The sequence below is a fragment of the Anser anser genome (assembly GCF_964211835.1).
Source record: "Anser anser genome assembly, chromosome: 2".
Taxonomy (NCBI): Eukaryota; Metazoa; Chordata; class Aves; order Anseriformes; family Anatidae; genus Anser; species Anser anser.
In genome coordinates this window covers 36,958,599-36,979,718 of record NC_139721.1, presented here as the reverse complement: position 1 = coordinate 36,979,718, position 21,120 = coordinate 36,958,599, and the positions used below count along the sequence as shown (strand labels likewise).

The 21,120-nt window shown below is 39.9% G+C and overlaps 1 long non-coding RNA gene across 3 annotated transcripts in view; it reads right to left on the bottom strand.

The window, feature by feature from the left end:
• LOC310893706 overlaps nt 1–21,120 on the bottom strand; it is a 56,462-nt gene that overhangs the window by 14,113 nt on the left and 21,229 nt on the right. Inside the window, exon 4 of one of the 3 annotated variants that reach the window (XR_014579221.1) lies at nt 7,959–8,102. This is a non-coding gene — a long non-coding RNA (uncharacterized lncRNA). Of the gene's footprint in view, nt 1–7,958; nt 8,103–14,775; nt 14,812–21,120 lie in introns of those variants that run through there. The other 2 variants (XR_014579222.1, XR_014579223.1) reach the window with 2 other exon arrangements.

The following is a 21,120-nucleotide window of genomic DNA, read 5'->3' as shown; positions in this document are numbered from 1 at the left end:
GTTACTCAAGTGTGTAACGCTGCTGCACAATGGAGTCAATTACCCTGATAGCACGGCTCTGCCCCACTCCCTATAACCATATGACTGAAGATCCATTGTATAATAATAGCCTGCAATAAGGTGTCAAGAAAGGACATTAGGGTCTCTGAAGCAATGAGCATTAACTGGGTACAATATTTTCCTAGGTCCATTTTATTGGGAAAATCCTCGAACTATTCAAATACTTGAACTCCCATATGAAATGAATCTCTCTCCATCTGTACAGACTTGGGTACTGATGAACAAGCTGGAAATACACAGGAAGCTGTATTATTTTAAATAACCGTTCCATAAAATAAATAGTAAGCATACAGCTCAGCACTTCAAGAATGGTAAAATAAATCTTCATCAAAAAAGCTTATTTTATGAACCCATAAATCTCCTGAAAATAAACGTTTTCTTCATCTTCCTGTGTTTTAATAAAAAATTTCTTTTTTTACTCACTCAATTACAATATCACTATCAGTTCAAATTACAGGTCAAAGATACGGGGCTTAATGTATGTACAGCCAGTTCTCTTCTCCTAATAACCTGTCATTCCCAGGATTTGAATGTCAGAGCACAGCCTGCCGCAGTAATGCTACTCGGCAGCACAGTGATGAAAACTTTGGACAAATCATGAAGAACATTCCAGATCCAAATCATCCGAAGGTTACTGGGGAGAGCCTTTCATCCCGCTCTGACCCCTTGATCTGACAAGTGACACCTGCAAAATGAACGGCTCTCCAACTTAAATTGTTTAACTGTAGCCTGATCAGTTTTATTATCTTGCTAATCCGGATATCAGCCGTTTCATCAGAATGGAAGATATGCATATCATGAATTATTTTGACACCAAGACCTTTTAATTTTTGCCAGCAATATTTCACTACACCAATCAGGGCCCGCAGTCAGTGATGCTGCTCGCCTCCTGGGATGTCAGAGGACAGTGCACTCCTGACAGCACCAAATCATCTGGGAGCTGTAACGAGCTATTGCTGCAATTATTATTATCTCCTGTAGTCATGCATTTCATTACAGTGCAGGCAGACAGAGGTTTCAGTTTCAGGCCAGTCTTATTTAGGAATCTCTGCCATTTTATGGGCTGCAGGGCTCTGTAGTGTAATTTCTTTTCTCCTCAGTAGACAAGGATAGGTGAATTTCTAATAAAAACAAAACACTAGCTAGGTACTGCAGAAAGAGTGAGCACAATACAGTACATTAACCAGCAGTGAAACAGCTTAAATGGCCCACTTGTAGTTTATGAAAGCAGTGGTTAATCAGCAATATGGTTTGCTGCAGAGAGAAATAAAGAACAGTTTATCTTTAAATACATATATATTATCCCTTTTCCAAACTGCCCACTGCTAAACTTTTCTGTTGGCTAGCACTAAATCCTGAAGGAACAGATTTGTGGTTGTTAGTGTTTTTGTTTTTTTTTTTTTGTCTTCCTTTTTTTTTTTTCTGCCACAGCATAAAAATAAACCAAAATAGTTAAGAAAAGATGAATAAAATTGCCTGGTTTGTTTGTTTAAGCAGCTTAGGGGCCCTTGTTTGCCGAAGTGTGTGCATGCAAACAAGCATGTTGGAGAGAAGGAGAAAAGCACTCTCAACTAAAAATGAGTACTGATGAGTATTCCAAGACAGATGTGCACAGGTGGAATACATCAGGAGCCCATAAAGTACCAACAATCACCATTTTAACTCCTTGCTACACCTGACGTTAAATGGTGGCCCAGAAGAGATTGTCCTGCCAGCCATGTATTGGATGTCCTTTGGAGGGTATTGCCAGCTTTCATCACCATTATAAAACAAAAGGAGATAACAAAATGTACATCATTAAAGATGTACATTGATGCAAAAGCAATGTTTTGCAAAGCACCCAACATTTCCTCACCCTGTTCTCCATCTGTCCTTGACATTCACTTTTACCTTGACTGCTGTCCATGTATCATATATCATAGCGTATTTTCATTCTTAGCCTTCTTTTGCTACACTCAGCTGATTTCAAGCCCTTTTCCTCTCTCTTCTCTTCAGGATTTCCTTTCTCTCTTGGCTTTCTTTCTTTTTCAAATCTGTTCCACTTTTTCATGACTTTTAGGTAATCTACTGGATTTTGTAGTAACGAAAGAAGCACCAGAAAAAAAAATCAAATTAGGCAGTTTCAATAATGTTTTTTAATATTTTTTTTAATAATGCTCTGTAATATAATGGGTAAAAAACAAATAGGAATGTTTCTATTAAATGTGGGGAAAAAGATTATCATCTATCTACATTCACATAACAAAACACAGGGAAGTCCACGGCACATCCAGAGAGTCTAATGTTAAAGTACTACTGATGTAACAATCAATCGATGCCATATAAAGAAGAGCATTTGAGGAGATTAATTTAAATGTAAGAAATGAAAGAACCACTTCACGCCATCTTTCACCACGCAAACTGCATGATGCCTTCTTCTGTGCTGAGGTAGTTAATTGCTTTCTGCAATCAGCAGCAATCCCCTCCACGTGTATAGCTTTTTGACAGCAAAACAGACAAAGTTCTGAATATTAAACTTAAAGTAACATATTCTGCCTCATCACTTGTGCAAAGACAGCTGATATTGCCTGAGAGCTTGGCACCAGAGGCCAAGCACCATATTTTCAGCCACCCACACACAAACCTTTTCAATACAATCACTAGCAACTTGACTGTGAAATTTCCAGACATTGATGGCTAGCAAAGACTAATAGCAATGCTCCTGTGATGGACTCCCGTCATGAAAAAGCAATTCTTCAGCTTTTTGATCCCATCTGTGTGATGCAAAGAGAGCAGGAAGACTTTGCCTCAGCAACGATAGGATAGTGTGTCCAAAAAGGAGCAGAGCCGCACACCAGGGTCTGTAGTGTTGTGTTTATTTACAGATGCCATTCAGTTTTACACAACTCCCTTGTTAGCTAAGGGTTGCTGATCCTGCAGACTCTTACACATGTGAGCAGTTCCATCAAAGTCACTGCGACTTGAATGAATTAAGATTCCTCTTTTAAGTAAGGCTTAGCAGGATCAAGGCTAGTCCTCATGGCTGTTGAAATATTTGACTGAGATTGACTTGAAGGAGAAGTGAAACCCACTCAGCATTAAACAAACTGGAAGGACACTCTCACATCTTGTTTTAGTCTCTCCTTGACCCAAAGTGCAGCTAGTGTGTCCGTCATTCAAAGCTCCAAGGGACACACTCTACAGATCAGGGCTCATGGCATGCAGCTATGGAGTAAGACACCTGGATCACATCCCAAGGCTGGCCAATGCTGGCCAGCACGGAACAGCATCAGCTAAGGCACTGCCATGAACATACCACAGGTGGCTGTATTGCTTGAGGATAAGGGTGATCCCTGAGCCCCAGCACCTGAGATCCGTGACTTTCACCCTACAACCTGCCACTGCCCTCAATGCCCCTCACTTTATTTACTTTAATCAATAATAATTTTTGTTCTCAAATGCCTGTTTTCCTAAGTGACTGTGAAATCATTTTTGAAACTCAGCTGAAATCTACTATTACCTCTTTATTATGGATTTATCTAGATAGACTAGAGGAAAAATTCTTTTAGATGTTGAAAAGTTATAATTCTTGCATGTGTGTCAGTAAGAATTCAAAATGCAATACAGTAAGAAAAGAAATACTAAATTTGCCATTCTTTAGAACAAAACTCGTCAAATATATTCACTACTGGCATATAAGGTTAGAGATTTCATACAATTTTTTCTTTAATATATTTTTGAGTTCTGCATAATTGTGACTAAAAAAATAATAATATGTGATAATAATGCCAAAACCAGCTGTACCCTTAGTGTCTTTTGGTGTGTACATGATGGTTTTGTTGTTGTTTTGTGTTTTTTTTTTCTTTTTTACAGAACAAAATAGTACCTGAGAATGAGCAGGTTACACAACAGACTGCAGTCAGTTCATTAGGTCCCTGCAACATTACCAGACAACCGGTCCCATAATTTTCAGAATGATCTTATAACAACATCCACGAGACTGGAATAACATTGCTAACTGTTCTAACACATAGTTACTTATATTTCCAGAGCTTTCAGCATATATGTTATATTAGCATGTTTAAGTTCTATAGTGGTTCTTAATTCTTGTTTACTACATAATATGTTGTCTTAATAATACCTTAACTTGTTGTATTTATCTGCAGAGAGCTTGAGCCAAGACCTCAGGTATTTCATCTACAGTCTAACAAAAGCTCTAGTTTATAACATCAAAATTGTAATCATTTTTAATGACAATAGAGCAGATTTTTACTAAAATAAATATTCAGTACTTCATTAACGTTAGCATGTGCACAGATTTAGCCCTTTCTTTTTTAAGAAATCAAGCATGACAGATCCTTTATGATACTTCTTAAAACAGAGAACATCACTTCCATCTGAATCCTGATGATTAACTCCAAGTACGATATTGGGGGTTTCAGCATTTACCTTCTCAGCTTATAGGCGCATATAGGCATCTAAATGATCTGACAATAATTAACAGAAAAACTGAAGGAATTTGTAAAAATCTGGCTCTCAGAAACTTGACATTAAATTCAGGGCAGGAATTCAACAAGTCATAGTTTTCATGTTTGTGCTTAAGTCTGTAATTCATTCTCTATTGTAACTCAGTTAAAATCTTTTTCCTTCCCCTTTTACTCTCCAGTAATGTGTTTTATCTTTAATTCTTATCAGGCTAAAAGGTTAAGGTTAAGTGTACAGCAGTCAGAATACTTTTTACTTGTACACTGGTAACTTCATGTCCATGTATGAAATGTATTACAACCTGCTTAAATTCTAACTGCTTCTACTTTTGGTGAATTTAATATAGAGACTGTAAAATATTTTTCAGTTTATACCACATATAAAAGCAATAAAACAAATTTAGAGAAAGATTTCATAGCTCATGTATCATATATACAGACTTAAGACTTACTTTTAAAAGCACAACCAGAAATCTGCAGTCCAAGCATGACCTGTTAAAGACTGGGACAAAGTTTTCAAACACAGTGCCTGAAAGCACATCCCAAACCCATATCCATCTTACAACTTTCCTCCAAAAAAGAGGGGTTAAGGCACAAAGGAGCCTTAAGCATTTCAGTAGGCACCAAATGTTCCTACCAAAAAGGAGCCAAGCGTAGATAAAAAAAAAAAAAAAAAAAGGCAGCAGTTCATCCTTAATTTTCTTCACAGGCTTAATTAAAATTTGGGGAACCCCAAATTCAACACCTTCAGGGGAAACGCCCATTTTCCATTACATAGGATACAGAGAGAAATGGAAATTCTGGTTTTTCTCCACAACTTACAAAAGGCTGTTTGCTGGAGCAGGGGGCAGAGGGCTTTCTTCAGGGAATTAGGACAGGTAGACTTGATCCCCCTCAGGCAGCAGTTTAACCCTGGTCTCCCAGATGATGTGGCAGTCCCTGCCTCACAGACTGAAGCACGAAGTTGCCTTCTCCTGTCCCTGTCCTGTCTCTGACCCTGGCAGTGTCACGGTACAGGCTAGGAAGTGGGCAGGGTTGTGCCAGGAACGAGATTGCTCTCTGCATCCCCAGAAGAGATGTAGACCTTGGGGAGACATTAAGCCCCAGAAGCTAGGTGCTCCAAAGTAACATTCCTCAGCAGGAAACTTTATGGGTATAATCTTGGACAATTAAGACACGACTCTAAATAATTGAGTCAGACTCATATTTGGACCCGATATTTGCACAAACATCGCCTGACTTAAAGTCACTGAGTGCCCGTATTTCCCATTGACTCCAAGAGGTATAGTGGCTTTTTTATGGAAGAGGTAAATCTGGAATTTAAAATTAGTCAGAATATTTGAAAACTTTGGCCTATAAACTTTGTTAGCATTGCCACTCTAAACACAGCTCCTAAATATTTAAAATCTTGTTTCTTTTTTATTGGACATAATTTTGTGATTAGGAAAAAGTAGAAGGGAAATAAAACCTCTTAATTTTGCTCACAGGATTCATTCAGATGACTCCATGAGATCACAGTTAGATACATAAATTAAATTAAACCACACGAAAAAGTGTTCTTAGGCTTGGAAAGACAGTTAGGGAAGGATAAAATGACCTAATTTTTCCCCTTCTGTCTGAGTCATTTTAAATCATTCTACTTTGTGCAAAAAGGGTGCACATCCACTACAGCTCATGCTAAAGAATGAGGGAATTAAGAGAAAGGATGTGTACCACTCTGCTGCATTTACAATGGCTTACTTAATTTTAAACACTGTATGTACAATTTTACACGACCATCTTGAAAACTTGCTTGATACCCTGACCAGCGGTGGGATTCCATTGTTTTTAATTTATCAGTAGGGATACGGGAAGGGTCCAGAGATGAACGACATTTGTGTGTTCCCTTAGAAAACACAAAGTTGTCTGCAAGTTTGAAAAGTATAAAATCAGCCCCTATGTTGGTGCTTACCTGCTGCTAATAGTTAGACATGTTCCAACAAAACCTGTGAGCAAGCTTCAGAATTTCTCTTCCCATGTACTGGGTGTGTTCACACTTTTATTTTAAACCTAAGGCAATCGTACAACCTACCTGTGCTGTTGATAAGTTGTCAAGCTGCTGCACTGGAAAGGGAGGCCACTGCCTTTTGAATTGTTTAGCACAACTACTTTATTCAGAGCTTTGAGTGCAAAGGCTTGTATTTGCGTTCCTTATTCACCCAAGGTAGTTTCTATTGCGAAGTCAGACTGAATTAACTCATACACTGCTGCACAAACACATTCATAATTTTGTTTTATCCTGAACAATATGCTTCTTGTTAATAATTAAAACCCCTATGTGTTTAATGAACCTTGGTTGGTGTAAATGAGTAGTTCAGATTTGCTTGTTCGGTAGTATGTAACCCTCTGAATTATTTGTAAAAAGAACTTTTCTGAACAGGGGATAAAATCTCTTCAACTAAATCAGAATTATTTTATAACATATATTGGCATCCTGGGTAAAGACTGGTAAAAAGTTTTGTAAAACCATACAATCAAAGTTTGAAACAGCATTGAGAGTTAGCACAACTCAACTTAAATCTTAATGAAAACATTTTACTTTGGCAGTAGATGGGGAATTAGAAAACTCACGTGTGATCAATTACACAGCACAGAGGATGGGCCATCGCTTGTAGAGCTGTTGTAACCTGATGGTGTGATCAGATGTGTAGTTACATTAGTACATACTCGGTGTTTTTCAGAAAGAGATAAAGCTACTTTTAATTACAGCTCTCATATTGAAAGCTAAGCATGTACTGTCTTTGCAGAACTGCGGCCAAGATGACTTTACAAGTCAAAAGACAAGGCTGGACACTCATTTCTCTGGTGAATATTTATGTGCTCCTGTGTAGGTAGGCATAATAATTCTCAGCTGTCAAACTAAAATCAATCATAGTTTGCTTTATTTGGAATCATTCTGCCATGGGAGGCTTGCGGTTTTGTCTTTGTTATTTGTGTTTTTAGACAGCAAAATTAAAATGTGAAACCCTATCAACATGTGAACTCGGCACCCTCTGACATATGGGGCATGCCCCTCATCCAACACAATCTTTGGTTAACAGCTGTGAGGAATTTTACCAGGCTAAACAGCTTTTTATTCTAACCCAGGGGAACTGGCATGTGTTAGCAAAGCTACAGAAGGTCTCTTCAGTCCCTAAATGCAAAAACATATTGAGGATTGCAAAGAAAAAATTACAAGGGGACAGAGTTCAAATAAAATTTGTTCTCTGGTTCATGGCAAGGAATATCTATGTTCACAAGCACATTCAAGGCAGGATCGTTTGCTGCAGGTTTGATTTTGCGAATGCTGTGTATGAAGAGGTTTGAAGCCACTGGGAGCACTGGCACACAGAAACTCCTTCTTCTGTGTCATGGAGACAGTCTGCATCAGCTGAGAATTCAATACAAAGCACTTACAAGTTGGGGCTTGAGAATGGTTTTCCATTATCAGCAAAATGAGAGGCAGTATCACTTCTGTTCTATTTTCCTTTGGTGATCCTTGCCAGTGCAATATCCATAAAACTGATCTTGGTATGTAACAACCCATTGGCATGATGAGGCCTAAATGTAACAATGCAAAACAAGGTTAAAAAAAAGATGTCCAAGGAAAATTATATATATAGTAGCAACGCCCATACAGTTTAACAGTGAGCCTAATGTCCAGCACTCAACAGAGGATCACTGCTCACCCAGTGAAAGAGGTGAAAAGCACTGAGCAGTCTTTATGTTATGTGCCATACTGGGTAATTCCCCACCTGGTCGTTTGTACCAGCTTCAAGGCTGTTTTGTCCTGCTGAGGCAGGAAAAGCCAAGAATCGAGCCCTTTTTAACCCAGTCTGGCTGCAGGACAATCTGTTCTTCACAATCTTGTAAAATGCAACCTACCCCTTCAAACCACCACAGTGCTGTGTGAGGAGGAGACATGAGCACTCCTGTGCTGTGGTCAAGGACTCAGAGAGAGAGGGGTGGTTTTGGCTGTGTAAATGAGAAGTGGCTGTCTCATTATTCTTGCCTTGACTGAGTTACTCCGCCTCTTGCCAAGTTAAACTTCCATTATCGCAGTAATTCTAGGTGATGCTAGAGGCATTTGGTGAAGCATGAGGAAAGCTAATTGACATGGAAAAGGAAAATTCACAGGCCATGTTTTCTCCTGTGGAAATTATGTAAAATGCTTGCTGTTGCGTTACACAAATTGTTTTGATGCATTAACTTGCATTTTACTTGTCTTTACCCCAGTATCATCCAAATGCTATGTTTTTGAAGTGCCCTTTTTGATTCTCAACTTTCCAGAGAATAATAATGAATAATGCCTCCGGTCAGGGAGGCTTCCCAGAAAACAGAAACAGCTTCCTTTGCATCATCTGAAATGCTGATATACAACAGCAGTTACTCCACTACGTAAGTATTTATTTCAAAAATGTCATTGTCTTTTCAAGTCAACTGAAAGTTCTCTGAAGGAGTTTACTAAGCCAACTTCAGCTAGCCTGCAAGGCTTCTGCCTGGTGAAGGCAAGCCCTTTGTGGCAGCTGTGCCCTATCCTGCTTTTTTGCCCCATTACGATTGTCCACATATGCCACTGCAGGTAAACGCAGACCGAGCCCAGCCTGTTTGAAAGTCACATTCACTGCTCCTGTGGTGACAACTTCATGCAACAACAGGGTCAACATTTTTCCCCATTATAAATAGAAAGAGCATCACAGACAAAATATATATATATATTTTTTTTTTTTGGAAGCAATTTATTCTGCCTTATCTTTTCCTTTGTTCATCGCTTATTCACAGTGACTCTGCCATTATTTTCTAACAATTTAAGACATTCATGTTTTCTGTTTTCTCTTAAGCAACATGCAAGCCTCTAGCAGCCATATCTCACTTCTACTCTCCTGTCATTTAACAAATCTAAATATGGATCATAATCTGACTCCAAAAGGCACTTTATAAATTTTACACCATTTCCACCTACCCATTGGGGTGACAATAACAAGGACTAGTAGTTTTTTATAGTGCAAAAGTATACAGCATTTATAATTCATATATATTTTATAAATATATAAAAGCTTAAGCAATTCGCTTCACTGCAAAGTACTGCAATACCCGCCCACTACATTGTGGCCAAATCTGACGATGGCTACAAATGAGTCCCTCAGAAATTAAAAAACAGCTAAAAAAGAACAAACATTGATGTTAGAATATTTTGAATTATTTAAATCTCTGTTGTTCCACTGTATCTTAGGTATCATTTTAAAAATGAAGCCATATTTTATCTTGATTACTAACACACATAATATCATTATTTTGTTATGGACTTCACACCCCTATCTGTCTTGCTAATGGATATTTTCCTATTTAGAGAAAATGAGAGCAGTTCTATTTTATTTAGAGAACAATAATATTCCTGAATGTTCATCCTCACTGTTCTGGAAGAACAATGAAACAGCACTTACACGAAGGATTTACTGGTGTGTGTGCCAGGACAAAAACAGATGGACAGAACAAGTTTAGACAAGTGAATCTGAAAAATTGGATGACCTTTATCTCACAAATAAAGTTGCAGACATTCAGAAAAAGCCAAAAGTTTTTATATATCTTTCAACAGAGAAATTTGAGTATTTGTGCTTCAGCCAACCACGTACATTAGTAGCAAGCTTTTGCAGCCAATACACATCCTTCCTAAAGCACAAAGTAAATTTCCCCCATATATCAACTAAATATCTCAAAAGCCTGAAAAACGAACAAAACAAAAAACAGCATTGTCTTACCTGAGGGTAAGATCAGACCTAATAAACGAGATGCGTGGGTTGTTTTTTTGTTTGTTTGTTTGTTTGTTTGTTTGTTTTTTGCATTTGGTAACAGGCATGGACTCTGAGCCAAGATTGAGTGACTGGCAGTGACAACGGCAAGTTCTGGTGACAGCTCCTGGCTCACAGAGCTCAGAGGTTAGGGTAAGACAGAAATTCAACAGGCAGAAAAAACAAGAGGTTCAGCAGGTTGTTAAAGAGACAAAAAGTAAAGAGCAAAGCATACATTTGCTAGCAAACGATGAGCACAAGGTTTGGATCTCTAGTTTTACGGCGTACAAAAAGGAAATCATACAAAGGAAGTCTCCCGTTGGTGTTTCTAAGATACTAATGTTTTCTGTTTGCCAGAGACTTAAGAATTGAAGCAGACAAAGCCAAAAGACAAGATATGTTAAGGTCACTGCAAAAAGTAAATTTTAAATCTGTGCGCATATATTTCAGATGTGAAAGAGATCCCCATGATACTAAAATTTTGTGAAGTCTGTTGAACTCAAATACAGAATCCATAAAATTCCCAAATAGATTCACCACACCATTTGAGAACAACACTCCAAACACGTGAAATTATCAAGAAAAGGTGGTTAACATTCTGTCAGCTTTACATATAATGTTCTTTAAGAAGCCGGGGATTCAAATACGATTTGCCATGAGGATGGGCTCATGTGAACAAGTAGGTCCTTGCTCCAGCTCATCGCTCTTATGCATATATGTACTTCAGGAATACATGGCAGAAGTTATAGCCCTCATGAGAACATGCCAGGCAACATAATAGAGGGGGGCAGCCTTGCCCCTTAATTTTCAAACCAATGTTTACAATTCTGCTGTGGGAATATGCATCTGTTACATCCTATGTGCTTTTGCACATATTCTATATGTTTCTAAAAAAGAATCATTCAGCAACATGATTTTTCTAAAAAATAATTTTAGGAGAGCATGAGAATATTTACCCTTCATTTGCTGTCTGTCCAGCCACTGTCTTCCCTACAATCTTGCCATACACACAGCACGAACCTCCGCATCTGCTGGGAATGCCTCGTACTTTAAATTTGACACTGTTGTTGCAGAGACAGTAATTTTTAAGTGATTTTTAAGCGACCCCTCTGTCCAGATTCCTGGGTAGCTATGACTTTGTTCTTGACTTAATCCATGTAAGTCCTGACGCCCAAGTTAGGCTCCATTAACTTTAATAGGACTATGCCCTGGCTCAGGAGGCACAGGATCAGGCCCCAGGTACAATCATCTCCCTGCAGCTGCAAGAGAACCAAGTGCTTTTGCTTTCAAGTGAAATAGCTTTTCTGCAGTCCTTTTCCTGACTGCTTGAGTTGTGAGCCAGGAGAGATGCTGAGGCAGACCATATCATACTATGACCTTAAGAATATTTTTTTGGCAGGGAATAAAATTCTCTCTGTTTTTCAGCTCTCAGCAATATCAGCCTTTGTTTCTCAGAGCTGTTCAAAGATCCAAAAAGACAGAATCATCCTGTTCTGCCTTTTGCAAAACAAGCTGCTGTAATCAGAATGAATGCTTTGCTAAGATCCAGCTTTTTATTTTCAGCAATTCCTTTTTATCTCTCTCTTTTTTTTCTTTTTTTTTTTTTGTAACACAAAATGGTTTAATTCTGTCTAACAAGCAATTAATATGTTCTTCCAAACAAATCAGAACTGGAGAACCAAATTAACACCCTTCAAGAGTGATATATCAGTGCCTGATTTCACAGAATGCTTTACGACCCTTCCACCTAATCTAATGGATGGGTTTTAAACATGAGAAAGCCCTAACATGGCTTGAATTTGAACGCTTAGAATCCTTATAAGCATGTATCACTAATTACAGCCAGCTTTTATTAAGCCAAATTGTCACCTATGTATTTCAAAGACAAGAAAACCTTTTAAAAAAATGGCGCCTGTTAAACATCACATTCACTGTTATTTTTATTGAGCCTTAACCAGCAAGGCAATATTCACCATTTCATTACTGAATGCATATCAAGATTATTTTTAAATCTAAGATCAACTAAATATTAAACATGCAGCAGGATCTAGTCAGAACTAGAGATATCAACTGCTAATCTTTTTCCACTTGTCTTTCACTTCCTTCAGCTCATAAACGGCTTTAACAAAAAAAGAACCGTGGGATCAAAACAACATATTCCTGGGGAGGTATGTTCATTTAAGCAACAGGCTGTTCCAGCATAGCTTTTAATAAGATAGATGAAATTGAGTAAGTGATAATTTACCAATGATAAAAATGTTTTCTCATACACTGCAATAATGCCGAGTTTTGAATCCTTTTTTTAATAAACCCTTGGATCTTAAAATCAGTTAATAGACCAGTAATTTCATTTTTCATCTTGGGGGAGGGTGCAAAAAGGTACAATTCTAGGTGTCATATTTGCAAAAGGTTGTTACAAAGCAAACACTTCAGAAAACAAAAAAAAGGAAAAAGGGAACACAAAGAGCTGGGTTTAGAGCTTCACATTTTTTGTGTCTTATGGTGGACAAAACTGTATTGCACCTGTTTTCACAGCAGCCACACCAATATGTAGCTGCTGGGATTGCAGGTGGTACCAGTGCAGCAGCACCCACAAAGAACATGGGGTAGCCATGTGGCACCATTTTTCCAGACTAATATCCAGCATCAGGCTATGTGGTGCTCACCAGAGTGGCCCAGTGGCACACAGAGTTAAGCATCATGTCGTCAGTGAGGATATAAAAAGGGCAACAGCAGGGCAAACTTCCTGATGATGCCTCACTCACACAGGGTAACCTTGTTTTGAAGAAGAGCCTCTGAAAATAAGATGAATTCAGCCGGCATACCCATACAGATCCTGTGCTGCCAAATCTGGCAGTAGAGGTTTCTGCCAATTATTTTTTGTTAAGGGAATTGGACTGCAGCCTATGATTCATTTTACATATAGTAGAGCAAGAGTTGGCCTACATATGAAAATTCACACTGGTGTAACTGTGTCAGTTTGGGGTGTGATATTTTGCTGACAGTTTTACCTTTAAAAGACCTAAAGGAGATCTGGTTAAATCTGTACCAAGAAACCTTATACTCACTGAGGGATTTTGTTTGTTTGTTTTTTGAGCTAGTATAAACTGCCTATTTATCTGCTCTTACAAAAATTATGTAAGGCTAGGCATATACCAGAGATTGCCCAAACCAGAAAGTATCATTAATTGTCCGTTTATATCAGTCATTTCTTTACAGGGAGAAAAATCACTGAAATGTACAAATGTACAAATATACCAAAACTTTAGAGATGTTAACTGATCAGATATGCATAAGACCCCTATATCTTTGTTCTGAAAATGATATTATGATAGTTTTCTCTATGCTCAGATGATCTTTATGGTCAGTCTTCCTAGAGATGGATATTTTAGACTGAGTAGGGGAATTGACCATGTTTAATCAAAATCTGAGGAGACCTGAAACCCAACCCAAATGTGACCACTATAGACACCAACAAGAGAACTTCTGTGTGAATTTTTAGCAGGTGGAGGGGGAGAAAATTACCTTGAATGGAAGGATTTGATACCCTAAAAACTATTTAAGAATAAAAACAATTTAAGAAACCTTAAAATATCTACTAAATATCCAGATGCCACAAAGTCAAATACTGAGCTTACATAACGTAAACATAGTTGTAATAACAGTATTTGGGAGTAGAGAACAACACTGAGTTAAAATAATATAGCAATGTTTGCTCTCTGCATGCAAAACCCAAGTATATCATTTATACTTATAAAGATTGATAGTATTGAAAATGCAAAACTTAAATTATTTCTTTTGGAGGCAAATTTTCAAAAGTTGGACCATAATTCCCATAGTAATTATATCTTTCATTAAATATATATATATATATATTAATTTAAGAAATGGTAGGGTGGCTCACACAACTGGAGTGGAGCAATGGATGGCTACAAACTCTTCAGAAGGCATAGAATGGGAAGCAGAGGCAGGGGGGGAAGTCCTGTATGTTAGGGAGTGTTTTGATTGTTTGGAGCTGAACAATGGCAATGACAGGGTTGAGTGTTTATAGGTAAGAATCACAGGGAAGACCAATGAGGCAGATGTCCTGGTGGAAGCCCAACCAAGATGAAGAGACAGACAAAATATTCTACAAGCAGCTGGGAGAAGTCTCCCAATTGCTTGCCCTTGTTCTTTTGGGGGGCTTCATCTTACTAGATGTCTGCTGGTGTTGTGGTTTAACCCGGCTGGCAGCTAAACACCACACAGCCGTTCGCTCACCCTCCCCCCTCCCTCTCTGGGATGGGGGAGAGAAACGGGAAAGTGAAGCCTGTGAGTTGAGATAAAGACAGTTTATTAAGACAGAAAAATAATAATAACAATAATAATAATAATAGTGATAATGGTAATAGTATTAACAATAATAATGTGTAAGAAAACAAGTGATGCACAACGCAATTGCTCACCACCCGCTGACTGATGCCCAGCCTATTCCCGAGCAGCCGGCCCCCCCACCCCGGCCAGCCACCCCTATATATTGTTTAGCATGACGTCAGATGGTATGGAATACCCCTTTGGCCAGTTTGGGTCAGCTGTCCTGGGTCTGTCCCCTCCCAGCTCCTGTTGCACCCCCAGCCTGCTCGCTGGCAGGACAGAGCAAGAAGCCGAAAAGTCCTTGGCCTGGTGTAAACACTGCTCTGCAACAATTAAAACATCAGCATGTTATCAGCGCTCTTCTCATCCTAATCCAAAACATAGCACCCTACCAGCTACTATGAGCTACTTAACTCTGTCCTAACTGGAACCAGGACAGCTGGAAATACAACACAGCAGAGAGGAAACAGTCTAGGAGGTTTCTAGAGTGTGTGGAAGATAACTTCCTGACACAGCTGGTGAGTGAGCCAGCTAGGGACGGCTCCCCGCTGGATCTTTTTCTTGTTAACAGAGAAGGATTTGGGGGTGATGTGAAGGTTGGAGGCCATCTTAGGCACAGCGGTCACAAATTAACAGACTTTGAAATTCTTGGAAAAGTAAAGAGGGGTGTGAGCAGAACTGCTGCCCTGGACTTCTGGAGGGCAGACTTTGGCCTGTTAAGGAGAGTGGTTGGTGGAGTCCCTTGTGAGGCAGTCCTGTAGGTCAAAGATGAAAGATGAGCTGGAGCGGAAGATGACTGGCGTGGCTGAACAGACAGCTAGGGGTAGACCTCAGGAAGAAAAAGAGGGTTTTTGACCTTTGGAAAAGGGGCAGACCACTCAGGAGGACAACAAAAATGTTGTGGGGTGGGGTAGGACCAAAATTAGAAGGGCCAAAGCCCAACTGGAGCTCAATCTTCCTACTGCTATTAAAGACAATAAAAATGTTTTTATAAATACATAAACAAGAAAAGGAACACTAAGAAGAATCTCCATCCTTTATTGGATGTGGAGGGAAATATAGTGACAAGAGATGAGGAAAAGGCTGAGGAACTTAATCACAGAATCATAGAATCATAGAATATCCCGAGTTGGAAGGGACCCATAAGGATCATCTAGTCCAACTCTTGGCACCGCACAGGTCTGCCCAAAGTTTAGACCATGTGACTAAGTGCACAGTCCAATCGCTTCTTAAATTCAGACAGGCTTGATGCAGTGACTACGTCCCTGGCGAGCCTGTTCCAGTGTGCAACCACCCTCTCGGTGAAGAACCTCTTCCTGATGTCCAGCCTAAACTTCCCTGCCTCAGCTTAACACCATTCCCACAGGTCCTATCACTGGTGTTTACAGAGAATAGGTCACCTGCCTCTCCACTGCCCTTCACGAGGAAGTTGTAGACTGCGATGAGGTCCCCCCTCAGCCTCCTCTTCTCCAGGCTGAACAGGCCCAGTGCCCTCAGCCGCTCCTCATACGTCTTCCCCTCTAGGCCCTTCACCATCTTCGTCGCCCTCCTCTGGACACTCTCCAACAGTTTAATGTCCTTCTTCTACTGTGGTGCCCAGGAACTGCACACAGTACTCCAGGTGAGGCTGGACCAGCACAGAGTAGAGCGGGACAATCCCTTCCCTCGACCGACTAGCGATGCCGTGCTTGATGCACCCCAGGATACGGTTGGCCCTCCTGGCTGCCAGGGCACACTGCTGGCTCATATTCAGCTTGCTGTCAACCACAACCCCCAGATCCCTCTCTGCGGGGCTGCTCCCCAGCGTCTCATCGCCCAGTCTGTACGTATAGCCAGGGTTGCCCTGTCCCAGGTGCAGGACCCGGCACTCGTCTTTGTTAAACTTCATGTGGTTGGTTAATGCCTTCTTTGCCTCAGTCTCTAGCAGCAAGACCAGTTGTTCTCCATATACCCAGTTCCCTGAGCTGGCAGGTAGGGACAAGGAGCAGAATGAAGCCCTCATAATCCACAGGGAAATGGTTAGCAACCTGCAAAACCACTCAGATGTAAGCAAGTATATGGCGCCAGATGGGATCCATCCAAGGGTACTGAGAGAAATGGCGGAAGTGATTGCCAAGCCACTTTCCATCATTTATCAGCAGTCCTGGCTATCAGGGGAGGCCCCAGTCAACTGGTGACTAGCAAATGTGATGCCCATCTACAAGAAGGGCCGGAAGGGGGATCCAGGAAACTACAGGCCTGTCAGTCTGACTTCGGTGCCAGGGAAGCTCATGGAGCAGATTATCTTGAGTGCCATCACGCAACACTTACAAGACAACAAGGTGATCAGGCCCAGTCAGCATGGGTTTATGAAAGGCAGGTCTTGCTTGACAAACCTGATCTCCTTGTAAGACATGATCATAATCACAGAATCATAGAATGGGTTGGGTTGGAAGGGACCTTAAAGATTATTCAATTCCAATCCCCCTGCCATAGGCAGGGATGCCACCAACTAGACCAGGTTGGCCAATGCCCCATCCAACCTGGCCTTGAACTCCTCCAGGGATGGGCCATCCAGAGCTTCTCTGGGCAACCTGTTTCCATGCATCAGTACCCTTAAAATGAAGACTTTCTTCCTAACATCTAATCTAAATCTATCTTCTTTCAGTTTAAGACTTGTCCCCCTTGTCCTAGAATTATCTACCCAAGTAAAGAGTCCCTCTCCATCCTTTTTATAAGACCTTTTTAAGTATTGAAGATGATTTGTTCAATGGACAAGTAATGTCTAGTATGCAATTTGTGAAGTGCTACTGGTAAAGGCTACATCAACCTCAGTCTTGTCAAAAATGCACAACCAAAAAACAAACTTCATTTTTGATGCAAGCCACCCCAGTTTATTACTCTTTTTAGTTGTAGAGAGGGGGGATCATAATGCAACACAAACCTTTTAAGAGTCAAGATTTACATGGGGAAAAATTACTTCATTAGCCAACTATGGCTTGTTTTAATAGCATCATTTAGTTCTAAGTAGACTGAGAAATGGAAAAAGAATTGTTTTTCATTTTTAACATTTCCCTCCCCCATTAATACTCCTCATCAATTGCACTAATAAGTCTCAGTTGGACACACAGAGATTTCAAACCTTGGGGTCCTGAGGGGGAGGGCTGTTTTTTGCACCTTTTCCGTACACTACTTTCTCATACAAAACTAGCTTGGCAACCACATGTCAGGCTTTTGGCAAAGGTTCTGACCTCGCCATTTTAAGCACTGTTTTCTTAATATAATGTTGACATATGGCTATTGTGCTCCTAATCTTGTTATTTTGTGTCTGCTGTGTTGTTGCTATCTATCTCATCTTCTGAATTTTCTTCAGGCAATTACTGTCAGAGGCATTTAATTTCTTCTGCTACATATTAACCAGTTGCCAACGTTCCTCTCTCTTCAGTGTGGAGGGGTTGGTTACGGGGCCAAAGAAATATTATTGCAACGTGTCCTATGTATATCTGCATACCTACAAGGCCATCTATAAATACTATAATCACCCACCGAAGAATAGTGGAGAAGCTTTGGAGGGAATAAAGCTGTTCTTTTGGCCTTCACATGTCATGAAGCCAGAGAAAACACGCTACGTTGCTTTCATCTCTAATATGTTGAATAGTTGCCTGTGGTTAATTGCACGGCATCGTGGAAGGTGCCACAATCAGGCAGCAGGATTAAGCCAGTTGAAAGTGATGTGAGGAAACAGATGGAAAATAACTCAGGTAACCACATAAAGCAAGTACAAAAGCACTAGCGATAAGTGGTCAAAACATCATGTTTAACCGTTTTATGCTGTGCTAAAAAACAAACGCCCCTGCAACAAACAACTGTACAAGCTAACACACATTGTTCACTACCATGTGTTGACAATATTTTGACCTTGAGCAAGCAAGACCAGAGGTGCATATGAGAAACTGAGAAATGCAATAGCTGGCAGGCACAGATTGAATGCAGGGATGGGGGAGAAGTTGTTCTTGTTAACTCTTGCTGACTCACAAAGCACTCCACATGCTATGACAGGGAGAAGCTGTCCTCCTGCAATACTGCCCTACCAACACCAAAGCTGTCTCCAGCCTGACCACCCTGTACTATTATTAAGTGTATGGCTTTGTTCAGTTCTTGACTCTTGCTCCAATGTCCCTTAGTCCTAAACTATGAAAAAGCATCCAACAGCATATGAGGAGGTCAGAAAGTATTTATTCTACCAGGTTTCACAGGGCTGACGCTGAATGGTCCTCTAATGAGCTTGTCTTTTTTCATTGCCTGTAAATAATTCACACCATAGGCACTTAGTCTGAATAGCATGAGCACCCACTCATGAACTTTTTGTTACTGTGCTTTGTCCACTTTCCCAGTGCACCATGAAACTTCATTTCTCTGCTTAGGAAATGGAGATGCCTAGACCTACCTCACAGAGCTGCAAGTATTCCAGCACGTTATCAGATGATTGTCTTTCCCTTTACAGGCATGACTGCTGGTCATAACGTTTGCTTTCATGGAACAAATTGCAGATCTCAAGAAAATCAGTATCTAAATTTGTTCCAGTAGCTCATTTTGAATGCAAGCTAAATTGATGTTTTCAGATTGTACCCCACAAATACTAAAATAAGCCCTTCTTGGAGGCTGGAAAATAAATCCTGAAAAATGCACCCTTGATTTCTCAGGCAAGCAAGAGTAGATATTTGAAGAGAAAGAACAAAAGACGCATGACCCATTCCCATACTTCACAGTTTGTCACATTTTGCACTGAAATTCAACAAGCCATTAAGTCATAGGATAGCATGTGTTATTTGCAAAAACTAAGTATAACCATTGGTTTTATTCACAAACACACATACTTTTATTGATTGATTTCTAAAGGAATTCTGTTGTATGAGTGCAGGTTACGTAGATGGCAGTTAGGCAGACATGATAGGGATATTGGTAATGCCATAAAAGCGGCAGTTATGTTTTACTTGAGCACTTAGATAAAATGGTATCTGTGGCAGCTAATCAGACAACTGGTTAGCAATTTAGAAACCAGTTTATTCATAAAATTAAATGTACCATTAAAAACAATGTGGCAATATGACTAAGCTGTGATCATATAGGTTGGAGCATATTGGACAAGAGACCCGTTTGCGAAGTCCATGAGAACTCGGCTACGCTGCAATATTCTGTCAGCAGTCATCATTATCTTGCACAGATACCTAGCAGACAAAATAACAATCTGAACTAAAGAGAACCTGTTAAAATTCACAGTTCAGTGCAATGCTGATTACAGCAACAGCCCCCTTTTCTTCTCCCTGTCACTCCCACCCTTTTGTTCTCCTCCACTTCGTTTTCCTCTCTTTCCCTCTCTGTGGAACGGTAAAACGGTGTGGGTAACATGTGGTCTATTGGTCTTATTAGCATTCACTTACAGCAAGCCACGTAGCTGCACTCTTCCTGAACTCGAGCTGCTCAGTGTTCCCACTGCCAGGGCACACGTTTTCCTCCTCCACCAGACAACACCTGCAAAGAGGATCAGGATCTCTTGCTCTGCTGCCGACTGCCTTCTCCTCCTCTGACCCAGGAAAGCAGAGCTGCCCCCTGCCTCCTTCATGTATTCGAATGTCTCGTTTAAATCACATTGCAAGCTTGCATTCTAGCCAATCCTTTTATCCTCTGAAACCAAGTTTGAATGTACAAAGATATTACAATATTTACCATAAACATTAGTCTCTCCCATGACAGTAATTTTTATCTCCTAGTTGAAATACTTCTTATTTTCCTTGGCACAGCGAGCTATTTTAAGGAATAGTTGAATGTGATTGTGTTGGAAGACACACACAGAATTGTTCAAACAGTTTTTTTTTTTTCCAGGACAGCAAAATATTCAACTTCCTCAGTAAGTTTAAAATTTAATCAACTGATAGGTAACTGACACTGTTAAAATTTAACTTTCCCCCCAGATTACATATACAAGAGATTACAAGGAGAATTCATGAAAAGATAACTAAAAACTACATATATGCAATGTCTGGATGTCCTTGTGTGAGGCCTAACGCAAGCTACATAAATGCATATCCATCAGAAACATCCTTCTGAGCCCTGTGTTTCTACTGATGCTTGGAGAAGAGATCCCATTTCTATGGGACTTTATAACACTCTTTAACCCTCAGCCAACCACCTTTTGCTTACCATTTTTACTTCAAAAGTGTAAATAATAATAATAATAATAAATCTTGATTATCTTAAAATAGGAAGGTATGGAGGAAAAAAGCAAATGTTTTTCAGACAACAGATCAGTTACTGAACGGATTCCTTGATGCCATCCACCAAAGCTGGTTCACAAAATCTCTGGCTCATTGGTCAGGGAAATAGGAAGTCTGTACAATGCCTGATCTATTATTCTGAGCTGCTAAATTTTTCTTTCTACCTTTCCAGACCTAAATCCA